Source organism: Notolepis coatsorum, assembly GCF_963971535.1.
Source record: "Notolepis coatsorum genome assembly, chromosome: 8".
NCBI classification, from domain to species: Eukaryota; Metazoa; Chordata; class Actinopteri; order Aulopiformes; family Paralepididae; genus Notolepis; species Notolepis coatsorum.
Window position 1 is genome coordinate 41,903,085 of NC_140172.1, and position 16,501 is coordinate 41,919,585.

Consider the following 16,501-nt stretch of genomic DNA (forward strand, 5'->3'; position numbering starts at 1 on the left):
TTGTCAATCAGAATGGTGTGATTGACAGTGTCGAAGGCCTTTTGTAGGTCCAGCATGACCATGCCGCAGTATTTGCCCGCGTCCACCTCTTGTTTGATGTGGTCGTTCAAGTAGAGAAGGCATGTGTCAGTGGAGTGGGATGTTCTGAAGCCAGATTGGAATTCGTAGATTAGATTTTTTTCCGCGAGGTACTTTTCGATCTGTTCGTATACTATTTTTTCCATGACTTTCGAGATGGATGTAAGGATAGAAACAGGGCGGTAGTTACCCGGGTCTAATTTGCTGCCCTTTTTGTGCAGGGGTGTTACTCTCGCAATTTTGAAGTCCTTGGGGACGTGTCCCTGTTTTATGGAGAGGTTTATTATGTGTGTGATGACTGGGGTGATGGCTGCTGCTGAGTCTCTGAGGAATTTGGAGGGGATGTTGTCATGGCCAGTGGCCTTGTTTGGTTGGAGGGCGCTCAGTTTTTTGAGTACCTCATCTGTAGTTACCATTTCCAGTTTGAAGTCGTCTTTGTGGACGCCTAGGTTCTTGTAGTATGCTACTATGTGTTCTACCCCATACTGCCCTGAGTGGGAGGGTAGTTTGTTTACCAGTGTTGTGGTGAAGAAGAAAGTGTTTAAGTAATTGGCTACATCCAGCTTGTCTGTGATGAGCGTGTTGTCCGTCTTTATGTTTATGTTTGAGAACCTGGTTTTAAGTTTTTTACTGCAGCCTAGTTGATTGTTGAGTAATTTCCAAAGTTCACGTGGTTTATTTTTGTTTTCCTCGGTTTTGTCATTGATGAAATTCTTTTTAGCAGTTTTGATCATGGAGTTTACGTCATTTCTTAGTCTGTTTCTTTCTAGTTTGAGTTCAGTCACGTGGTCTTGGAGTTCACTGCTCGTGCTTTTGGTAAGCTTTGACTGGCTTTTACGAAACTCAGAGCATTTTTTGTCTCTGGCTTTCATAGCGGTCAGTATTTCAGTGTGCATCCATGGCTCAGCGCGATTTTTTACCCTGGTGGTTCTTAGGGGGGCCATGTTGTTTAGTATTGATGAAAATTTGGTTTTGAAGCCAAGCCAAGTTTCTTCAACCAGTGTACCATTGAGTTCATCTGACCAGTCCAGACTCTCCAGTTCAAGGTTAAAGGCCTCGCTAGAGTAGGTTTTGAGGTCTCTTTCACATCGCAGTCATCAGTTGCAGTCACCCACGCTGCAATATTAATCACTTTTCAACGTTGCTGTATTTTATTAAGTGCTGTATTTGTATTTTATTAAGTGCTGTATTTTATTTAAGTGCTTATAACCAGTGGTGCAGTCGTGGTCACACGCGGTTACACGGCAGAAGTACGTGCGATCGCGCACGGATGTGTACTCGCGTGTACGCGCAGACACGCACACAAAAATGCGCTCTATCCATTTGTTGTGCGCTAAGTACCCGGCCACCCATAACAAAAGCGCGTCTTCAACCACGCCCCCGCCCACAAATACAAACAGATATAAACAGATCATTTGACAACAGTATGTTCTGTTCCTACCTGCAACGCAACCTGTTACCTGAACCAACGATGCCACCGCCGCTCCCCAAGAGAAGAAAGCTTCAGAAGAATCAGCTTATCCAAAGCAAACTTAGTTTCGCTATACCAACGCCCGCGCCCCCCACAACAGAGACAGCTGTCCTGCCACTCCACAACAAGGCAAGTAACCGCATTTAAAACAGCTTTTCTTTTTTTCTAGTCTATAGGCCCTAATGTATTTGTCCAGATTGACTAAGGTAGGCTATTTGCCTCTTTGTTTCTCTTGAAATAAATAATCGTGGCACTGGAAATAATCATGTTTTAATTCAATGTGATCACTGATTAATCTTGTACTGACAAAATGCAGATATATTCTTACAAAGAAATGTATTTGCCACACAATCACATTGGAAGAATAATCATTCAGTAATGATTTGCCTTGCTATTGATTGAAAAATGTATTAACAGATTGCAGAATGGGTACATACAACAAGATACAAAGCATTCAGTTGACTAATTGTATATGTTCTAATGTTCTCTGTTTTGTTTATTCATCAACAGGACCATGAAACGGTGCCCACCACTTGTACAAAAAGTACCCCATCACTGAATGAAACAAATAATGTAAGTAATTGATTGAAACGTTTATTAACAGATTGCACGTTTATTAACAGATTGCAGAATGGTACAGTACAGTACAGCTCAATACATGCATACAATTGTTAAGGGGATGCAGACCAGAGAAAGACTTTCGTCTTGTTTACATCAGGGTCCCCCATTTTTTATTCATCATAACATACACCAGATACAGTCTTGCTCTCTTAATATGCTGGTTAAATCGGCTGTCTTTAACCTGAATTAGCAAACAAGATACAAAGCATACTGCTACATCTATACATTTATGACATACCAGATTTGCAAATACAGTACTGTTTGCGATACAAAAAGTGTCCAGAAAAAGAGTGTATATACATTTGACGTAGAAACTGTACATTGGAGGAGGTTGGGTGGGTGGGTGGATGGATGGATGGGGGGCTGTACATTAAGATAAGATAAGATAAGATATTCCTTTATTGATCCCCTTGGGGAAATTCAGGCATCATAGCAGCATGGGGGGGAGGGGGTACAGGTAGTAAAACAACACAGTATACAGGTAGTAAAAAACAACACAGGCAGTGTAAACAATTTGATCAATATGGTCAATATAATTTACTATCTGACTAGCTGAGGAATATTCACATTATTCACAGTGTCACATAAGGTGCAGTATGCATGAGGTAGTGTTATAATTTACTATCTACCGAGTATACATTGGAGGTGGGGGAGGGGGCACTGTACATTGGAATACTGACAAAGCCATACTTGGTGTAGTGGCCGCTTGTTGCTCCCCAATGAATCGACAAGCGTCACGATGCACCCACTTAGATATTTCCTATACTCAGCAATCAAAGTTGTGGATGTTGAATGAGTTGAATGTCCAAGTTGCAGCCGATGTAGTTTGCAGGGTTTTATTGTCCAAAGGAAAGATGTATGATGATGTTGAACAGAACAGTTGTCAATTGTTTGTTACAGATAAGCAGTTCCAACAGTGAAAGCAGTTTTGAGAGTAAATCCTCAGCAGGTGCACGCAATTCCATTGATTAGCTAGGCTATTTATAGAAGAGTGGCTATAATGGAGGCGGAGAGCCCTCTAGTGTTCAAATATAAATAAGACACTATCCTAAGCACAATAATAATAATATTAATAAACAAAACACTCATATGGCCTTTACACCGGCCCCTAATTGTGTCTACACAATTATAAAACAAATAACATGGTCAGGTGAGTGTTCATTATAGCTGGCCATTGTTCTACATACTGGCGCCTAATTGTGCTTTAAACTAAACAGTTACAAAATATATATATATATATATATATATCGGAGAAGCTACCGACATAATCAATTTCAAATCATAATTCCAAACACAAATAAGCTTGACTGGGTCCTGGTTTTCGCTTGTCCCTGTGCATGGGAAGAACAAATTAGTTAGCGAGTCAAGTAACAGTCAAGGTATTTCCATAATATTCAAAGTACTTCAAGCACTAGGCTGTTGGTCAGACTTTGGTCCAACAACTGGTTCCATTATTATGGGTACTGTTCTAAAATATAAACATACAAGATATATTTGAGCCAAAGAAATAATGCCTCTTTTTTTAAACAACAGAGCCATATAGCTCTGATAGGCATATAGCCAATGTCTACTGGTTGTGGCTCTCCATCAGGGTAATCAGGATGGCTGTCGGCGGTAAGTCGGTCGGGAAGTCTCAGCCATTCTTTCCCAGGTTTCCTTACGCCGTCGTCTTTTGTAGTTTCTCCTCTTGGAAACTGGCACATTCAAAAGTGTTCGGTCACCACCGGCCCCGGTAACACCATGGGCTTCCATGGGCCTCACTTGACAAGCTTCTTCAGGCAGTTGCTCCTCCACCGGCTCGTCATCTCCTCCAACACTCCCGTCCTCAGCAGGTCCTTGCAGAGCAGAGTCACGTCTCGGGAGATGCACCTCCATGCTGCCGTCCCTCTCCTCCTCAGGACGGTGCCGCCCGGTCAGCCCTCCTGGACTGGCTGCGACTGCTGCTGTCCTGCTTCTGAGAGCTCTCGTTTTAAACACTGGAGGTTCAGTAGTGGCCCTGTTGTGTGCATCTTCCTCCTCCTCTGCCTCACTCTCTGAGGAGCTGCAGCCGCACACATCATCTGGTTTCCCAGTACGTTCATCATCTGTGGAGTCATCTGATTCCTCTCTCTCATCATCCTCCTCATCCTCGTCTTCATCAGGTGCCCATGTAGCAGAGTCAATGGTTGGGTTTGCTGGTGCTGTTTCAGGTTCTTCCTGCATTTCCTCTGCAGCACTCTCCCCCACAGCTGCCACACTGTACCTCTCCCTCTCAGCGTCTGACACAGCGATTTCCTCTGTCACTGCTTCTTCCTCTCTGCCTTCGTCATCGGCGTCCTCCTCTTCATCAACGTTGTCCTCCTCACCGTCCCCATCATCATCATCGTCTGGTTCGTTCTGAGGAAGTCTCTGGGTAGGACTCAGCAGGTCGCCTTCAACCCACACCCTGGAGGGAACATAAAGTGGGATTGAATAGTCATCGTCATTCCCATCTTCATCAACGTCCTCCTCCTCCTTCTCACCATCTTCGATGTCCTCTTGAGGCACAGTCAGAATGGAGGGGACATAAAATGCGATCAAATTGTCGTCCTCTTCTTCATCATCGACGCCATCGACGCCGTCCTCCTCACCACCATCATCATCATAATCGACGTCATCGACGCCCTGAGGAACTGTCTGAGGAACAATCCACTCCTTGGAGGGAACGTGAGGCGCGCCCGATTTGTCGTCCTCTTCTTCCTCATCATCGACATCATCATCGACGCCGTCTTCTTCCTCACCACCCACATCACCATTGTCATCTGGTTCATTCTGAGGAACCCTCTGGGAAGGCTCCAGCAGGTCACCCTCCACCGTCCACTCCTTGGAGGGAACATGAGGTGCGATCGCTTTGTCGTCCTCTTCTTCCTCATCATCGACGTCGCTCTTTTCACCACCATCATCATCATCATCATCGACGCCGTCCTCCTCACCACCATCATCATCGTCATCGACGTTCTGAGGAACAATCCACTCCTTGGAGGGAACGTGAGGCGCGCCCGCTTTGTCGTCCTCTTGTCCTCCTCCTCACCGTCCTTTCCTCTGGACTCCGACCACGACTTGTGAAGTTCTAGGGGGAGTTTACGTATCTTGTGCTTGCACTCCTTGGAGCTGAAATCAACACAGTGATTAGTAAAAACATCAGCACCATTGTTGCGATATTCATTGGCCGGTTTGGCTGCTTGCTTGGCTTGTCTGTTTTCCAATGTTTCATATTTCAAATACATTTGTTTCTCAAGCTCTTGTTTTTTCTTTAAATTGGCAAGGGCAGTCTCATATTCCAAATCGCTTTGTTGTTTCTCAAGCTCTTGCCTTTTCTTTAAATTGGCAAGGCGTTCCATTAAGCTTGCCTTTTCAGCTTCAACCTTTCTAATCATAGAGGCTATTTTACTACCTCCATGACTGTTTGGCCTCATCTTGGCTTCAGACATGTTATTTATCCTTTTTATTTTTTATTTATCCTTATTGTAGTTTGAACGTTGCATTCACTTGGTGTGTGGCGTCAGAGCCTTCAAAAGTGAGTTTCCTTTTCTTTCTGCTTAGTAAATTATGCAGTAACGTAATATACTACAATGAAAAGAAACTTCCAATTTTCACTGATGTAGGGCTATATGGAACAGGGAATTTTATTGCCACACATCAGTGATGTCCAAGCGAACAATTTCATTTCTGTTACGAAGGATCAGATTAAACCGAATATATATATTTATTGATTGATATATATTGCATAATATTTGTATATCGTTTGATATCCCTTGTATATTCCTTGTACATATACACGGAATATCCCTTTAGCCTAGTACAGACCATAATATTTCATTCTCCTATTGGACAGCGGTCCACAGGCGCCATGGCCATACCTTCAATGTCGGGTTCAAAGTCACCGCCGGGGACATGCCTGGACATGAACGGTATTGCGCAAGGATATGAGACAGGAATAAAGCTGGTACTAGTTTATTCATCTAAGCGTATAAATACGGCACAGGTGAATACAGAAGCACTTAGTCAGAAGTCTTAGTAACTAAAGTTGAAGCCTCACCCACGATACGACGTGCGGTGAAGTATGGCCTGTTTGGCCCCAAATAGAGCATTGAGACCGCGTGCGAATTAATAACTCAAGTGTCAGAGTTTAACGCTGTACCGTCGAGTTCGACCTATTCTATTAAGTCAGTAATAGTCTATTTGTGTATAGTGTATCGTGCGGCTAAAGTTCTACAGTGACGAGCATCACCAACGTTTCCTCGTATCAGCTAGAGTGCTTATCCAGGCTGGGCTGCTTATCATGGCGCTTTCACCCGAGGGGCCCTAGACGAGAACCGTGTGGATTATGTACACTGGATAACCTACCGACGACTGCATAGCCCTTTTCGGCTGGATTATATTTGCTTTTGGTCCTGTAATTAATGGAGCGGAGAATCGCCGACACCCACAAGTGTGTGGGATTTAACCTGTGAGGAGCCACGTCGAGTCTGCCTCTCAGAAGTCTGAGGCCGGCTAGCTTTCTTCCATGTGGAGCTACATGCTACGGAGAACAGCTGTATTCGTCTGTGGATCAAGATCTTATTGCACCGTCTCCTGTACTCGGAGTCTCCTTATCATCGTTGACCCAGACTCTACTACCGACAAATCCTCTACCCTTGCTGGCTTACAACCGGGGGGACCCTACCAGTATCTCCCGCTATATTACTAGTGTACCATAGATATAATTCCCTAAGATTCAGGTTGTATGATTATCTCCTGCGTAATATGAGAATGGACATTCGTTATTGATTTGCCTACGCACATTCCTTTGCCTTATAAGCGCATCCAAAGTGAAGTAAAGTAAAGTATATTATGTACCTTTTGCTGCTAATAAATACTTAAATACAGCTTTGTGTGGAACCGAGTCATTGTGGGGAAGTGTTCATCATTAGATACCTGTGTACTGTATGGCCAGTAGGAATGTACATAAGACGGTAGTGGTTTAATGATACCATACGTATCAATACAGTCAGGGAATTGTACCCCTCAGTTACAATTGGTCCTTCGAGCCGGAGGGTAATTAGCGTAATATTAATATAGTGGTATTAATATTAACATGGCCAATGATGAACACTCCACAAAACGGTTCTCCTAAAATAGATCGCCCGCAGCGTAGACGGCAGACACCTCAGTACTTAGAGGATTACGTTGCCAGTATACTACCTAGCTTTCTACAGACGGTAAACGCGGAAAAAGTAGATAGTAAAATTATGTCCGACCCTATCGACCAGGCTACCCCGCCAATAGAGGCCCTAGTGGGTTCTAACGTAACTGACCAAGCTCACGGTGGGGACCAGGAGGGACCTGACATGACTTTACCCCCCGCCAAGACCGAAGAAGTAGTCCCCGGAGAGCTCCAGGATAAAGAAAGCCCTCCAGGGATGGAACTCGACCCACTACAAGAAGGGACGAGCACCCCAGAGATGGATCTCCTTGACTCGCCACAGGAGAACGGATCTCCAACGAGTACTACCAGGAGCGGATCACCTCAACCAGCGTCTTCCCCCAGCGAGGCGGACAAGATGCTGGCACAGGCCTTCCTCGCCAGCCTGGCAGCCTCAACCGAGCGCGATCGACTCCAAGCACAGACGCTTAGTGAGCGCGAACATTCTTCCATGGAAAGAGAACGCCTTCAAGCGCAGCAACGGAGTGACGAAGACCGTATACGTCTAGAGATTAGACGCCTCCAGACGGAAGAGAATATGGGAAGAGACCGGGCCGAAACCCAGGGCGCCGCCGCCGAAGCCCAGCGCGCCGCTGCCGGTGCCCAAAGAGAAGCAGAGCGCGACCTCGCTCTCACCAAGCGCGAAGCCGAGCGCGACCGATTACAAGCGCAGATAATGGAGCAGCTGATTACCAGGGCAACCCCCCCTCCCTCCGCACGGGGTTCCAGGGCCTCGTCAAGACAAGGGTCAAGGGCACCCTCCCCTACCCGATCAAGCGACCCTGAGCCCGACCACCAGAGAGAGCCTATACCCCTCTCCGAACCCCTTCCCCGACCGGTCCAAGCGAGACCCAGCTACAGGGAAGAAACGGTCTATACCGCGGAGAGGCTAAATAGACGACTACAGGATCTAGATGACCTGCCAGAGGAAGAAGAAGAGGGAGAGGAGGAGAGTCAAGCCCAACAGCAGCACAGTACTCCACAGGACCAGGAGGTCCAGTACAGCCCAGGCTTTACCCCTGCGGCTCTGCGCTACAGACCCCCGACTCAATTCACGGGTGAGCTTGACGCACGACCAGCCCCGAGGAACAGCACCTGGGTACGCGGGCCATGGTACCCAGCAGGTACCAGCCCACCAAGACACGTAAGAGGAGACTCGCCTAGGAGGCCTCTCTTCCAACGCTCACCGATGTGCCAGCCATCCATGGCATCGTACATTGGCACACCGACATTCCCGGACTTCACACACGAGAACAGAGCACAGTACACAGAGCTACGAATGTGCTTAGAGACAATGATGTCCGATGTAGCTGATGAACCGTACAAATATGCTATCCTATTAAAGCACCTCAAGGTGCCCCGAGCGCACAATATAGCGCTGGCATATGCCACCTCTACTACCCCATACACCGCGGCTCTAGCAGCACTCGACCAAAGATATGGACGCATATGGGACTACGTAATACAAGAGATAAGGCATATTGACCGTCTACCCCCAGCCACAGACAACCGCTCACTAGATGACCTGTCTATCAAGGTACAATCCCTGGTAGGGATGCTGGGGGCGCAAAAGGAAAAGGGTATGCACGAACTGTACGCGAACTCTAATGTCGAGAGGATTTTAGAGAAGCTTCTGCCCGCCCGACAAGAGCGCTTCAGGCGGCAAAGAGACCACCGTGATCCTAACGGTCCCGAGCCATCCCTCCTAGACCTAGCCGACTTCCTGGCGAGAGAAGTCAACAGCCTACGGTTGGATACGTTCATGCGGAGCACACCAAGCTCCAGAGAGGGACCTAGGAGAGCAAACGATGGCCGCAGATTGGTGACCGTCACGCACCAATCAGAATCAGTACAGAGCAACAAGAACCACAGTACCCCCTCGATGAAAGAGAAGTGGAAGATGGTGTGCCCGTACTGCGAAAAGGAACACTGGCTGTCACACTGTGACACGTTCAAGAAGATGACCACCGACGAGGTGAGTCAATGGATAAAGTCCAACCGACGCTGTTACCGATGTGCGCGCAGTCACATGGCAGCCGATTGCCGCTTAAAGAAGAGGTGTAGTCGGTGTGACGGAGCCCACTTAGACGTCCTACACGACAGTAACAGAAGAAAGCCTGCACCCTCAAGCAGCACAAAGGCAAGTGTTATGTACATTGACCCCGCCAGCAGCGGGGGCACCCGGGTGCTCTTAAAGGTGGTCCGCGTAACATTGAGTTACCAAGACAAGGTCATGGACACTTACGCCGTCCTTGACGACGGGTCAGAGAAGACCCTTCTCCTCGCGTCCGCTGCGGCCCAGCTGGGGCTGCGGGGGAGCGAAGACCAGATGACGATTCGGACAATAAGAAGAGATCTAAAGACGATAAAGGGCGAGAATGTCTCCTTCACTATCGCAGCAAGCGGGCAGCCAGAGAGACGGTATAGGATCACTAACGCTTTCACCAGCCAAGACATAGGCCTGTCGCAGTACACCTACCCCATCGCCAAGCTGATGGATAAATATGTGCACCTGCGTCAACTACCTATACCGCTCATAGACGGTGCCACCCCGACCCTGCTGATAGGCTCCGACCATGCAGACCTCATCGTCCCGATGGACCGGGTCCACACAGGGCCCAGAGGCTGTCCTGCAGCAGTCGAGACCCGCCTAGGATGGACACTACAAGGCCCCCTCGCTAGGTCTCTTAACCGAACAGCAGCCACTAGCTGCCTCCACTCCAGAGTGACAGAAGAAGACACCACCCTCCTACAGCATGTCGAGAGGCTATGGACACTAGAGACAATGCCCTTTAAGAACGAAAAGAAAGACATTCGTTCCAAGGAAGACATTTATGCTATAGCCCTCCTCGAGCGGGGGACAAAGAGAGTCAAAGTCAACGGAGTGATGAGATACGCAACTCCACTCCTGAGGCGAGAAGGTATGCCTACCTTCCACGCCCCAAAAGAAGCGACGGAGCGGTATCTATTGAACACAGAGCGGCGCCTAGCCAGAGACCCCGCTCAAGAGACTGTGTACCGCGCTGAGATTGACAAGCTAATCACAGCGGGACACATAAAGAAAATTGACATTAAAGAGGCCGATCAGACGACCGAATCATGGTACGTGCCGCACCACAAAGGCAAGGATCGTATTGTGTTCAACTGCAGCTACCAGATCGGATCACAAAATCTGAATAAAGAGCTCTTGCCCGGCCCAACACTCGGCCCCTCTCTACTAGGCGTGTTACTACGTTTCCGCCAAGACAAGGTGGCCATCAGCGGCGACATCAAAGGGATGTTCCTGCAGGTGAGACTAGTGGAGGAGGACAAGCCCCTGCTGCGGTTCCTATGGAGAGAGAGGATCGGGGACGAGCAACCAGCCATCTATCAATGGGAAGTCCTCCCTTTCGGAACCACATGCAGCCCATGCTGTGCTACGTTTGCACTGCAAAAACACGTCGCAGAGGACCCAGCAGCTGATGAAGAGGTCCGACAAAGTGTAGGAAATAGTTTCTACGTGGACAACTGTCTGCAAAGCGTCTCGACGCCAGAAGAAGCCGAGGCCCTTCTACTCAAGCTCCGCGCCTCCCTGATCAAAGGCGGCTTTGATCTCAGGCAGTGGGCCAGCAGCGACCCTCAAGTATTGCGCAGCCTCTCCCCCGAGGACAAGGCAGCAAGCAGCGAGACCTGGATGGCGACCATCCCAGGAGAAGCCCAAGAAATGACATTAGGACTAGTCTGGCGCTTCAAAACAGACTCGCTCCATTATAAACACACACCCCTGACCAAGGAGCAGGGAAGGTCGACTACACTACCGACCACAAGACGGAGTGTATACAGAACACTCGCCAGACAATATGACCCGTTGGGATGTATTCTACCTTACACCACCAGGGCAAAGATGATTGTAAGAGCGTTATGGGACAAGGACCAGGGCTGGGACGACCCCATACCCGAACACCTTGCCTCCACATGGAGAGAGTGGGAGACAGAACTCAGCTCACTCCCAGGTGTCAACATACGCCGCAGCTACTTCCCACCCACAGTGAGGCCGGAGACGTGCCAGATGGACCTGCACGTCTTCAGCGACGCCTCCGAAGTAGCCTACGGTTCGGTGGCCTACTTGCGTGCCCGAGAGGAGGGAGGAGAAATACATACTGCTTTCATCCTGGCTCGCTCAAGAATAGCCCCACGCAAGCAACAATCTATCCCGCGTCTAGAGCTCTGCGCAGCCCTAGCAGGAGCGCAACTCGCCACGTTAATCCAACGTGAACTCACCATCCTGGTGCAAAGAACAATCTTGTGGTCAGACTCCACGACAGTACTCACATGGATCCGGTCTGATTCGTGTAGATACAAGGTCTTCGTGGGAGTCAGAGTCACAGAGATCCAAGATTTAACAGAAGCAGCAAGCTGGAGGTATGTGGACACAAAACACAACCCAGCTGACGTCATCACCCGGGGAATGTCCCTGGATGACCTCACCCGTCACAACCTATACAGTGACGGGCCAGAGTTCCTCAAGCTCCCGGAAGAAGAGTGGCCTACACCCACCCCACGGGAAGCGAGTAAAGAGGAGGCAGAAAACAAGAAATCTATATTCTGTGGATTGACCACACTCGTCTCCACAGACCCCGACATAGACGATTGCCTCACCCTTGAGAGTGCGCAGCTAAAGACATTCCTGTGGCACCACCCAGAGGTTCAGCTCACTACTGACATTACTGCAGCTAACTACGAAGAAGCAGAACTTCTTCTCCTACAACGAGCCCAGAGAGACTCGTTTCCTGATGAGCTAGACTGTCTACAGGGAGCAAAGCCCGTCCCGTCAGACAGCAGATTGCTCCACCTAGCCCCCGAGAGCGACGCCCATGGTCTCATCAGAGTGGGTGGTCGTCTGCGGAGAGCTCCAGACTTACCGGATGACGTCAAGTACCCGATAGTCTTAAACAGCCGACACAAGGTCACAGAGCTGATCATAAAGAAATACGACGAGGATGTGCATCACGCCGGGGCAGAGAGAGTCTTCGCGGAGATCAGACGTCGTTATTGGATACTGCAAGGGAGAGAAGCAGTACGACGTTTCCAGCGGACTTGTCTAGACTGTCGTAAATGGCGAGCACAGCCCAGTATACCCCGGATGGCTGACCTACCTCCCTGTCGCCTCCGACTCGGCGACAAGCCTTTTCACTCCACCGGTATGGACTGTTTCGGCCCGCTGTATGTAAAGAAAGGAAGAGGGACCGAGAAGCGGTGGGGTATTGTATTCAAATGCATGACCACCCGAGCGATGCATATAGAACTCCTTCCAACCATGAGCACAGACTCATTCCTTATGGCCTTCCGAAGATTCACATCGCGGAAAGGCAAACCGTCTATATTATTGTCTGATCACGGGACAAACTTCAAAGGCGGAGAAAGAGAGCTGAGAGAGAGCTTCCAAGCTATGGGCCCAGAACTTAAGACCCACCTCGCTCCATACCAGATTGATTTCCAGTTTAATCCCCCGAATGCACCTCACTTCGGTGGAACTTGGGAACGAGAAGTACGTTCAATAAAGACAGCCCTGTACGCCGTGCTTGGGGCCCAGACCGTGGCGGAAGAAGTCCTAATGACAGTCCTCACGGAGATCGAGGGAGTATTGAGCTACATCTGCTCCTCCCTCCCCATCAACATGGACCCCCTGCAATTTGCATACCGCCCCAACAGGTCCACGGAGGACGCCATAGCCCATGTGCTGCACACAGCAGCATCACACCTGGACAAGAGGCAGGGGAACTATGTGAGAATGCTATTCATCGACTACAGCTCGGCATTCAATACCATAGTCCCCTCCATACTCATAGCCAAGCTCAGGGACCTGGGCTTGAACTATGACCTCTGCCAGTGGGTCTTGGACTTCCTGACTGGCAGACCCCAGGTGGTGAGAGCAGGCAACTGCACCTCCTCATCCATCACCCTCAACATAGGGGCCCCCCAGGGCTGTGTTCTGAGTCCCCTCCTCTACTCCCTGTACACACACGACTGTGTGGCTCAGCGGAGTAGCAATACAATCATCAAATTTGCTGACGACACAGTGGTGGTGGGCCTGATCTCTGCCAACGACGAGAGGGCCTACCTGGAAGAGGTCAAGGTCCTGGCGGGATGGTGCCAGGAAAACAGCCTCTCCCTGAACGTCAGCAAAACAAAGGAGATGATTGTGGACTTCAGGAGGTCGGGGGTCAAGGACTACAGCCCCCTCAGCATCGACGGGGCACCGGTTGAGAGAGTCAACAGCTTTAAGTACCTCGGAGCCTACATATCCGAGGACTTGACATGGACCACACACATTGACAGTGTTGTGAAGAAGGCACGACAACGCCTCTACTTCCTCAGGCGCCTAAGGAAGTTCCAAGTCAGTCAGAAGATCCTTAAGAACTTCTACTCATGTACAATAGAGAGCATCTTGACCGGCAACATCACCTCCTGGTTTGGGAATAGCACTGCACAAGACCGAAGCAGACTACAAAGAGTGACACGTTCAGCCGAACGCACAATTGGAGGGGGGCTCCCCACCCTCCAGAACATTTACAACAAGCGTTGCAAGGGCAAGGCTAAGAGAATCATTAAAGACTCCAGTCACCCGAACAACTGCCTCTTTGAACTGCTGCGGTCAGGCAAGCGATACCGGAGTCTCAAGGCGAGCACAGAAAGACTCAGAAGAAGCTTCTATCCCCAGGCCATCAGGCTGCTAAACGAACAATGAACACTACACAACAACAACCACCAAACGCACATAGCACACACATCCACACGCACACACTCACTTTAAACAAACACACTGTAGCACCCACTCCACACACTTTATAGCACACACCCACTTTAAACAAACACACTGTAGCACCCACTCCCCACACTTTATATTTATTGATGAAGGATTGCACTACAACTCGTACACCTTACTGTAAATTGTACCTAAATTGTACCTCATCCCATTTCTGCTTTGCACTATATAGTACTGTACATTAGTACACTGCATAGTATTGTATATTATATGGTAACTCAGAACATTGTACATATGTCTATACCGAACACTGTGACCTCATTTTCTTCTTCTAAATTACATGCTATACTATGTTATTTGATACTATCTTGTCTAGCACAGTCTCTGGAGCGTAACAGTAAGAAGCATTTTGTATGAAAGTATTCTGTACTTCTGTATGACAACTATTAAAGAAACTTGAACTTGAACTCAAAGCCCCTCGGTTACGTCTCAAGTGATGTAGCAGATGTCGACCCAGTCACCCCCAACACTCTCTTGATGGGGCGGCTGGACCCCGCGCTACCACAGACAGTGTACAGGCCTGAAGAAGCGAACGGCCGAAGAATGTGGAGGTACAGTCAAGTATTGGCTGACAAGTTTTGGAACAGCTTCCTACTCCACTATCTACCGTCTCTACAGACCCGCCAGAAATGGGTGAAAGAGAGAGACAATTTGACAGAAGGAACAGTCGTCATGATTATCGACCAGTCACTACCCCGAGCTATGTGGCCGGCTGGCCGCGTAAGCAAAGTGATCACCGGTGCCGACGGAAAGGTCAGAGCGGTCGAAGTGCTCGTCCAAGGGCGGATCTACACCCGACCCGTGGCGAGGCTAATAGAGTTGCCAAGGCTCCCCGATACTATTGATGACGACCATGACCCCATGACTTTGTGAACTGCCCTACCCTCACAACAGACATTGAGTAGTGGACAGTGCGGTTAATCTGTCTCTGCTTAGCTAATTAGGTGGGACTAATTAGGAGGCGGCTGTTACGAAGGATCAGATTAAACCGAATATATATATTTATTGATTGATATATATTGCATAATATTTGTATATCGTTTGATATCCCTTGTATATTCCTTGTACATATACACGGAATATCCCTTTAGCCTAGTACAGACCATAATATTTCATTCTCCTATTGGACAGCGGTCCACAGGCGCCATGGCCATACCTTCAATGTCGGGTTCAAAGTCACCGCCGGGGACATGCCTGGACATGAACGGTATTGCGCAAGGATATGAGACAGGAATAAAGCTGGTACTAGTTTATTCATCTAAGCGGATAAATACGGCGCAGGTGAATACAGAAGCACTTAGTCAGAAGTTTTCAAGTTTCTTTAATAGTTGTCATACAGAAGTACAGAATACTTTTATACAAAATGCTTCTTACTGTTACGCTCCAGAGACTGTGCAAGACAAGATGGTATGAAATAAAATAACATAGTAAAATTAGAAGTAAAAAAAAAAATGAGGTCACAGTGTTCAGTTTAGACATATGTACAATGTTCGATGCAGAATAGACATAACTGAGTTACCATATAATATACAATACTGTGCAGTGTACTAATATACAATACTATATAGTGCAAGGCAGAAATGGGATGGGGTGCAATTTAGGTACAATTTACAGTAGGTGTACGAGTTGTAGTGCAAATCCTTTATCAATCAATATAAAGTGTAAAGTGTGTTTGTGTGATCTAAAGTGTGGAGAGTGGGTGCTGCAGTGTGTTGTTTGTTTGAGTGAGTGTGGGTGTGTGTGCTGTGTGCATTTGATGGTTGTTGCATAGTGTTTATTGTTCGTTTAGCAGCCTGATGGCCTGGGGATAGAAGCTTCTTCTGAGTCTTTCTGTGCTCGCCTTAAGACTCCGGTATCGCTTGCCTGACCGCAGCAGTTCAAAGAGGCAGTTGTTCGGGTGGCTCGAGTCCTTAATAATTCTCTTAGCCTTCCCCTTGCACCGCTTGTTGTAAATGTTCTGGAGTGTGGGAAGCCCCCCTCCAATTGTGCGTTCGGCTGAACGTGTCACTCTTTGTAGTCTGCTACGGTCTTGTGCAGTGCTATTCCCAAACCAGGAGGTGATGTTGCCGGTCAGGATGCTCTCTATTGTACATGAGTAGAAGTTCCTAAGGATCTTCTGACTGACTTGGAACTTCCTTAGGCGCCTGAGGAAGTAGAGGCGTTGTCGTGCCTTCTTCACAACACTGTCAATGTGTGTGGTCCATGTCAAGTCCTCGGATATGTGGGCTCCGAGGTACTTGAAACTGTTCACTCTCTCAACCGGTGCCCCGTCGATGCTGAGGGGGCTGTAGTCCTTGACCCCCACCTCCTGAAGTCCACAATC